Genomic DNA, 9393 nt, shown 5'->3' with positions numbered 1-9393 from the left:
GATTGTCTCGATGTTTGGAGTGAGAATTACTGAATGTCTAGTCAAAAGTCAAAGTTTGAGATCGGTGAGGGGAATAGATGTGTAAATATTGGTGCTTTTCCATTGTATGGTAAAGTACGGCATGAGGAGCGGATAAACTTTAACGATCCGTCTACCCCACTCACTATGAGGCGGTACTAACGTTAACTGCCGTGGGAAAACACATATTGAGCTAAAGTGAACCGAGCCGAGTGAGTCGTAGTCTACCACGCAGAGGAAAAGCGAAGCGAGCCGAAGAACCGTACTGAGCCGCATCATGCAGTTAAAAAGAGAAAGTAAGAGAAATACCAAAAACTGCTCTCCTCACCTCAGACTCGACGCTGAAACTCTGAAAGTGTGATTGCGTCACAGCGGCGCGACGAGGGTTGTCCAAACTTCGGAAGCAAGTCCCGCGTTCTCGATCGCGTCACTCAGCTCGCTCTAGTTATCTAATTTAGGTATTTTTAGTGATTGTCTTCACTGTTTATAACAACACGAAAATCAGGATATTATAATAATGTATAATAATGAATATTGTATATATTTTAATATAGGCTATATGAAATATATGAAATAAAATGACACAATCCTGTTTCTTTTTTTAAATGTCATTTTTAAATATCAATATTTAGCCATTATTAAAGTATAGCCTAAGTATAGCCTAAAAGTCATTCTCAAGTCAAAATTGCCTAAATATATTAAGTTGTCAAAATTCACTTTGCCCTTAGCTAAAGCAATTTGCCAGGGAACAAATTACAAATTATGAATGAGAGCAAAGATCACCCGCATTACATTTACATAAACACAAATTATACCTCATGTTTAGGGTGCAAAGTCATTACTGCATATATATATATATATATATATATATATATATATATATAGGCTATATATATATATAATTTCAATGGCAAAAATAGACCATAAATATTGCATAAATATTAATAAATTCAATCAAATCCCTTTAAAATGCTAAATTAAAAAGAAGAAAATAAATTGCATTGGTTTTACTGGGATGGAGGAAGTTTCATTTGTAGGTGTCCGGTCACTTCTGACCAGATAGGTCCAGGACGTGAGTCCAAAAGGAAGACCTTCTGAACATTAAAAGTGATCAATACAAATTTCAAGTCAGTTCTTAAACATACTTGGAGCCAGTGTAATGAAGCTAAAACAGGGATAATGTGGTCGTATTTTATAAACACCATAACCTCCACACTACTGCTGTCATCACTCAGTGTAAAGTGATCCCACACATGAGGACTGGAGCGTTACCTTCACTGCTGTCAGGCGTGCAGGGAAGATATATATATATATTTCACATTGGTTTCACTTTTTCTGCTAGATATTAATTAATGAGCTGGCAGTTGACAAAACTAAAAGTTAATCAGGCTTTAGAGGGTTAAATTTTGGCAGGAGGGGGAATTCTTGCTGGACAGCCAATAGGAAGGTTTAAAATATGCCCGCTAGCACCCCTTATTAGCATTTTGTTCAACTAGTTAACTAGTCAGCATTTTTGCATTCACTAGTACTACTAGTAGACATTCTGAGTGTCACTAGTTAACTAGTAAAGTAAAAAAACAGTTCAACTAGTTAACTAGTGGGCATTTTAGCTTTCACTAGTTAACTAGTAAGGTTTAAAATGTTTTTATAGTTAACTAGTAGATATTTTAGCTCGTACTAGTTATCTAGTGGACATTTTGGGCTTTACTAGTTAACTAGTGAGATGAAAATGCTCACTACTAGTGCAGATATTTGCCGTCCAATAGTTAACTAGTAAGCCGAATTTATGTTTGACTAGTTAAAATAATAGTTATTGATATCAGGAATTTTAGATTTCTACCAGTAGCAATGCTAATTCTTGATATCCACTAGTAACTAATTTTTACACTTTTAACAAATTTTCACTAGTTAAAATGATCATTCTTGGTCCGTATAACTCATCTTCCAGGAATCTGTGGTTTTTAACCGCAGTCACACGGGTTCTGACATGTAGGCGATAATTATTTATTTCAAGACTCAGACGTGCCATATACATAATGCTACACCGGTCTGTTTAAATGCATCCACGTGCACCCCCAACCCAAGCATGTAGAATTGAAAATGAAACTGAGAGACAATTATCCGTTTGTGAAAAATGGAAAATTAAAGTTTGAAGCCAATTTGCACAGAGGTTAATTTGCAAATTGAACAAAGAACTGCAAAGCGTTACACGGACCATTCTTGATATCAACCATTTAATTTCAACTAGTAAAAACTAATTCTTGATATTTGTTATTGCATTTTCACTAGTGAAATGTCACCATAGGCTGCCATAAAAAAACAAAACCCACAATTGTTGATATCAAAAATAGAAATTCCAATATCACAGATCAGAAAAACAATTATTACAATTATTAGTAAAAACCTTTATTTTTGATATCAAGAATTCAATTGTTACTAGTTGAAATGTCTATTCTTGATATCAACAATTGGCCACTAGTAACAATGTTCATTTTTGATATCAATAATTACATTTTCACTAGTATGGAAAGCCCATTGAGCATTTATTCAATGTCCTATTAGTACGCATTTATTTCATCTTACTAGTGAGGCTTAAATGGCGAACTAGTAGACCAAAATTCTCAACTAGTTGGCTTTTTTGACAAACTAGTGGCCATCTAGTGATGCACAAAGGCGTACTAGTTAACTAGTGAGCAGCAAAACCTTTAACATGTTAACTAGTAAAAACTGAATTGTTGATATCAAGAATTCATATCCCGGAAATGAATAAAAGTTAAAAACAGCTTGCCATAGTATGACACGTCACCTCTGACCTGCTTGAACAGAAAGTGAAAGAAAATTTTAACAACCTCATATAGCAGCCCGAGGTGAGAGTGCGTTTCTTGCAACAAGTTAAACAACATATATTGAGTTCGTTTTATTTGTTTTATATTTGTTTGTATAGCAATTTAATGCATTTGTGATCTGCCACAGACACATTGAAAATGGCGATGGATCCTGATGCATTTCCTGGTAAGAACGTCTTCATGATTGCAAAATTACAGAGCAAACAAACTGAAACTTTGAAGTAACTAACACTTACAAAGTACACTCTAAAAAATGCTGGGTTGTTTTAACCCAACTTTGGGTCAAATATGGACTAACCCAGCCGTTGGGTTAAATTTTTACATTACATTTTTAACCCAACATTTTGGGTTTGTCCATATTTGACCCAAAATTGGGTTAAAACAACCCAGCATTTTTTAGAGTGTATTGTTGTTTTTACAATTTTTTTACTGTAAGAAACGTACTGTAAATTAAAAGTTAATTCACTTAATTGGCAGAAACTGACTGCAATGTCTGAATGCCATTTTGATTTTTTACACTAATGTGCTAATAACATGAGCATATTAACACTGTGAACTTATTTCAATTGTCTAAGAAAAATTCTTAAAATAAAGAGGTAATAATTTCTTTAGAAGGATTTAGTTACACTTGAGTCATTATCCAAAACCTTACAAACATTTCAAAAGTTTACAATGACTTCACTCAATATTAAGTAGTTAGTTAATACGGAACTATTCTAAAGCGTTTAGAAACCTTTAACATTTCTGTTCATGCGTTCTTCGGTAAAATTATCGTTCCAAAAATGCTTAAAAATAACTTCATGTTGTGTCTGCATCAATACACAACACTGATTTGAGTCTTTCCAGGAACAGACACATCACCAAGAAAATGGAGAAAACAACTTGTTCTTCTTTTAATGCTTGTTTGCATCTGCCCTTCCCTGGCAACAGGTAAGTTTAAATTAACCCTAAAACATCAGCTTCTCCCCTCTTAATCAAATTCCCACATATCCAAAATGACTTTACCTTATTGAAACTGTTATGCTTCTATAAATAAAAAATAATATTTCATTAAATAAGCTAAACCCACAGGCCCACCTCAACTTTTCGATTTGATTATCCGGGCCTTGATTTTAGCGGTCTAAGTTTTCACTTAGTTTAAATAAACATGCATATACATACAGATGTTCCATAAACATCCATTAAATAATTAAACAGTATTCAGTTTGTACAACAATGACATTAATAAAGTATTATTGGGCAATGTTGAGTAATTGTTCTGAATATTGCCACAAGAGGGCGCTATTAGAACGTAAATGCCCTTTAGCGACTGATAATAATCATGTCCAAAATAGGAATGGATCCAATATTACACTGTAAAAAAATTCTAACTTCCCCAACTCAAAATTTTCTAGTGACTGGTTACATTTACATTTTTCAATTGGCCCAAGTGAAATTCTCCAAATATAGCTAATTTTATCAATTTAAAGAATTTCCTTTGGGCCAATTGAAAAATGTAGTCACTAGAAAATGTATGTTCTATGACTATGTTCACATCTCAAAAACTATGTTCATATCTTAAATTAAAATAGAACATAGAAAAAAAACTGAATACATCACATTGTAACATTGATTTAAAGCAATTACCATTGATTTTTGGATACAATTTAATCACTTTTTCAACATTAATTGCGGGTGCAAAAGTGATGTTGAATACACATGATGGTGATATGCGATAGTTTGGCCACACCCACTTCACACACCTGCCAGTCGGACGGATAACACCTCCAGTCCAAACCCTAAAAGCTCCACATTTTTTAGCTTTTTTTTTTAGGTAACCACACAAAGCTTCACAACACGATTCACAACAGAAAATGTTTTCTGGGATAATCCATGCACAAGAGACACAAGCATAACAGATTGTGCAAATCCAGAAGATCATATTTGCTTTTATTTTGGCTTTATGTGCAGTTAGAGACATTCTGTTTAGAGGATTGTGTAGACTGTCTGTATATGTGCACTACATTAAAGATAATGTTTTGTTTTTTAGATGAAGGAAAAGGATACAAAAGGGAAACTAAGTCATTTTGGCACTATGTAGACGACGCCAAGTACATATAACAAATTTGACAGACCAGCCGATGCCAGTGCAGAACGCACCTATGCTGGAATGGGAAAATATATGGCTGGAGTGTTCGCAGAAGCAGGAGTTGGACGAGCTCGTGCTGAATTCAGTGTATTTGAGGCAGAAGTCAAAGGCCCCAGTGTTTCAGCTAGGGCTGAATTCAGTATGGATGGAGTCAGAGCAATGGCTCGAGCCGAAGTCGCCAGTGCATCAGCCAAAGCCGGCCCAGTTGGCGTGGAAGTGAGATATGGATTTGACACGGGTGCATCTATTGATTGGACTGGGGTGGAGGTAAAAGTCCTGGGAACTGGATTCTCAGTTGGTGTTAAAAGCAGTATAAGTTTGCTAGGTTCAGAAGTGTCATGTACCTATCATGGTACCAAATAACTCACGACCATGAATTAAGCAACAAGCTGAGATAATCAAAAATTCACATTTGTCCACATTTATTCATTTATCTATTCATTCAATCATTTAGTCATATATTCATCATGTCATTTGTTTTATATTTTGAACTTTCCTGTCCCGTGTGTCATGAAATCTTCAAGGCTCCTGTTTTTCGGTCATGCAGTCACAGTGTCTGTAAAGAGTGTCTTTTACAGTTCTGGAGAACCAAAGAAATGCAAGATCATCGCGTACTGAAACTCCATATAATCTAGAAGGAAATGAAGGAGAGAAATGAGAGGTTTAAGACAAACAGAACCTCAGATACTTTGATCTCCTGAGATATGGACACCACAAACACATACTGCCATTTGTATCCACAGCCCACAGAGTAAATTTGCATGGAAGCTTCTTTCCCTCCTGTCCTCTCTTAACATTTGTTCCTAATCCCCCACTTCCTTCGCTTTTCACATCATTTTCTTCACTTAGAAAGATGGTACAATTCTTCACTGGTACAATGTTCTCATCTCCACAGAAGTAAACCAAATGGTAATAAGGGTTTAGAGATAATTTGCTTATTGGATGTGCAATTTTTCATAGGGTCCTTCCTCCAAACGACCTCCGGTTCCTCGACAAGGTGTGAACTGTCTATACCTCGAGTCAATGCAAATGTGTCATTGCAGTCTTTAAATATCTCTTAACGCCACAATCAGTGTTGGGAGTAACGCATTACAAAAGTAATACATTACAGTAACATATTACGTTTTGCTGTAACGCAGTAGTGTAAGGCATTACTAATCAATTTTCAGTAATATTTTACTCGTTACATGTTCAGTGAGGCTTGTATTACAGTTGTATTACAGTGTATTGTCTGCTTTTACTTCTTAAAGGCAACAGACTATGTGAAAGTTTTAAAGCAGTCTTTTAGTGCCAGTTCAGAGCGGTCGCGTCTGTAACATTGTTTTTTCCTCATAAATGCGAACACGAAAACTAAAATAAAATGAATATTTTAAGTTCTATGGAGACTGGAGAGCCAACCCGTCCTCATCCGATTTGTGCAGTGTAATTAACAGAATTACAAAAAATCGATTTTGCCTCCTATTTTTTTTGTCACGCATGAATGTGTCTTTTCCCTAATATTAAAAATAAAACATAGACTGATATTTGTCTAATGTCTGGAGTCCTTTAAGGAAGTAGCCTATATACGTTTCAATACATGAATTTTCTGAGAATTTTTATTTCAAGTTTTGACTGCAAATGTCATCATGTCCATAATGCTGGACTTCCCCAATTTTAAATAATTTATCCTCAGCTAGTTTTGTGGTGTAGGTCCACGTATTTTACAATGTTAACTTCAAATAATACTAATAGCCTAATTTAAAGATAAGGCAGCATTGGATCTGGACGGTAAGGAGAATAACGCTGGAGTTGGAAGAGGTGTGTCGCGATTCTGTAGGTTCGTGGATCTGAGTCGTGTGGCGAATCGCGATTTCGGTTTCATACTGCATATCGTTACAGCCCAAAAGTTAAGTTCTACTTAGTTATTTTGGTGAAAGTAACTCAAAAGTAATACATGAGTAATGTAACGCATTACAATTCTGGGACAGTAATATTGTAAGGTAATGAATTACTTTTAAATAACAGTAACAAGTAATACCTAATGTATTACAGTTTGGAAGTAACTTGCACAACACTGGCCACAATGCAATCACTAGTAAAACGTCCTGTCAATGAAGTATCTTGTAAGAATCTATTCTATATTGACAATGCATTAAATCACTTTACACAGTAATAAACCACAATAAATTAAACAAATTAAGTGACGTCTCATGTCTCAAGTCAAGTGAATTACGGGTCAATGGACAGGCGTCCAATCACAGCTGACTTCCGGAATCTCTTAGGCCCCGTCCACACTCTGCCACTACTGCGTTTTCGTTTAAAAACGGAGAATTAAAATGAATACGATCTCCGTCCACACCAGCGTTTTGTCTGCGTATTAGAATTGATCTCCGTCCACATTAAAACGACTGAAAACGCAGATCACGTGACCATTCACCAACACTGGGCATGCGCGTGCCGGTGTAAACAGTGGTTGGTGAATCAGGGAAGGACACGTCATGACTGATGACACCCAATCATAGAGCCGAGCGTCAGCATCTGCGTCAGCGTTTCTAAACTCCACCGTTTCGTCTCGTCCACACTAAAACGCCCTCCGGAGATTCAAAACGCAAAACGCAGCTGCAGCGTTTCTTCTCCGTTTTAGGTTTTCGTTTTTTCCATTGGCGAGACCAGGGCAGAGCAGGCTCAGGGCGAGACCAGGGCGGAGCAGGCTGAGGTATAGTTGATCCGTGATCCGTACGAAACGCATGTGAGTCGCAGATTAATTGCATTTAACCATTATATATAAACATTGTTTTTTTGCATGTGTTTGTAATTCTAAAACAACTCTAAAATTTGTGAGCACACCCTCAAAACATACACGCTCACAGAAGCGCCATTCAGATGAACACATAATCAAGCTTTGTTTCACGACTCCTTCGGCTTGGATGGACACATACACACACAATGATGTCTCCACAAGTATTCTTATGCAGTCGGTGATAAATGATGATGGGAAGTTCGGATCAGTTCACTGACTCTCTTGTTCGATCTCGTTCATCAAAATGAACAAATGTTTTTTTTTGAGTCATTTCATTCATTTAAGGGGCTTTAAATGTCATATTTTTAACAGACAAATTCCCTATGCAATCTTGATCATATTCTGAATTAAGAAATCATTATAATGCAGTCAAAAATAATTTACAGGGAATATAAATAACTACTTTACCTCACGAGTCTTTCGTTCACTTGTCGCGTGACAGACACAATGAATGAATCACGAACGACTCATCACTAGTTATAACGTCTAGTCAAGTAATGTTAGGGTTTTCTGAGTAACAAAGGCATCGCATGCAAAAAGTACAGATTAGTAAATAGTTTTAAGTAAATTCAACAAATTATTGGACATTAAGTAAAGTTAACTAAAACATCTTAGTAAGAACTGTTAGATTTTACAGTGTGTCTCCAACACTATCTTACGACCAATTCGTACGAATTTGACGCATGATTAAAAAGTGTCTAATTCGTACTAATTCGTACGACCTCACTCGTACTAATTCGTACGATTTGTCTAAACCCACGTGATGGGTAGGTTTAGGGGCGGGGTCAGGGTCAGGTCATTTGTCTTTAATAATGTTTGAACTTTATTAGTTAGGAGTTGTTCACTGATAAAAATTATTTTGTGGTGAAGTAAATACTACGGAAAAAACAATGTAATTTACATGAAAAAAGGTTAGTTCAGGCAAGAATTTAAAAAAATAAGTAAATTCTATAGTAGAACTCAATTCAATCGTGTAGAAATGAAAGCGTAAATATCAACATTATAAAATTAAGTAAAATTACTCAACTTTTCTGATACTGCTGTTCCCATCATGCACTGGGCCATGGATAATTAATGAGGTTGATTTTCTCACTGTTTTCCAGCTGTATTTACACTATTTTATCATTACTTTTGTTGTTAGGATTAGTAATTTGCCATTTTGTGACATTTGGAGTTCATTTTCTACTTAAAATGACACATTCAAACACAAAAACGATCTATCAAATGTTACCGTCATTGTGCATTGTCTGCAAAGTATTGAGGTCTGCATTCACACATGCTATATCAAAAGTGAAAACATGATGAGACTCACTGCAAGTATTAATTACTTAAACAGTGTGGTCTAATTCAATGTTATATTGTTTGAGTGAAATGATGTATTATGAAAATTTCAATTAAGTAGAATAGATATTACTTAATCTTTAATTAGCTAAATAAAAAATGCTTAATTTCTTAAGTTACTTTCACTTAACTTAGTTAAATATAGTTTACTTAATTATATGTGTGATGTTTGCTCAAAAAATATCAGTGCAAAAACTTTCCTTGAAAAAATTAAATAAATTTTACTTATTGTTTTTTACAAAGTACCTTCAAAGTACCTAAAGTGTTTGTTTTTTATTTGT

General features: G+C 35.3%; 1 long non-coding RNA gene across 1 annotated transcript; it reads left to right on the top strand.

The window, feature by feature from the left end:
• Positions 1 to 2810: 2810 nt before the first annotated feature.
• LOC148981857 (uncharacterized) lies at positions 2811 to 5014 on the top strand. Its single transcript, XR_016155313.1, has 4 exons — positions 2811 to 2885; positions 2992 to 3030; positions 3711 to 3794; positions 4894 to 5014. It is a non-coding gene; the product is annotated as an uncharacterized LOC148981857 (long non-coding RNA).
• The last annotated feature ends 4379 nt before the right edge of the window (positions 5015 to 9393 follow it).

This window comes from Pimephales promelas, chromosome 3 (assembly GCF_988280905.1).
Source record: "Pimephales promelas chromosome 3, fPimPro1.hap1.1, whole genome shotgun sequence".
NCBI classification, from domain to species: Eukaryota; Metazoa; Chordata; class Actinopteri; order Cypriniformes; family Leuciscidae; genus Pimephales; species Pimephales promelas.
This window is presented reverse-complemented; position numbering and strand designations above follow the sequence as displayed.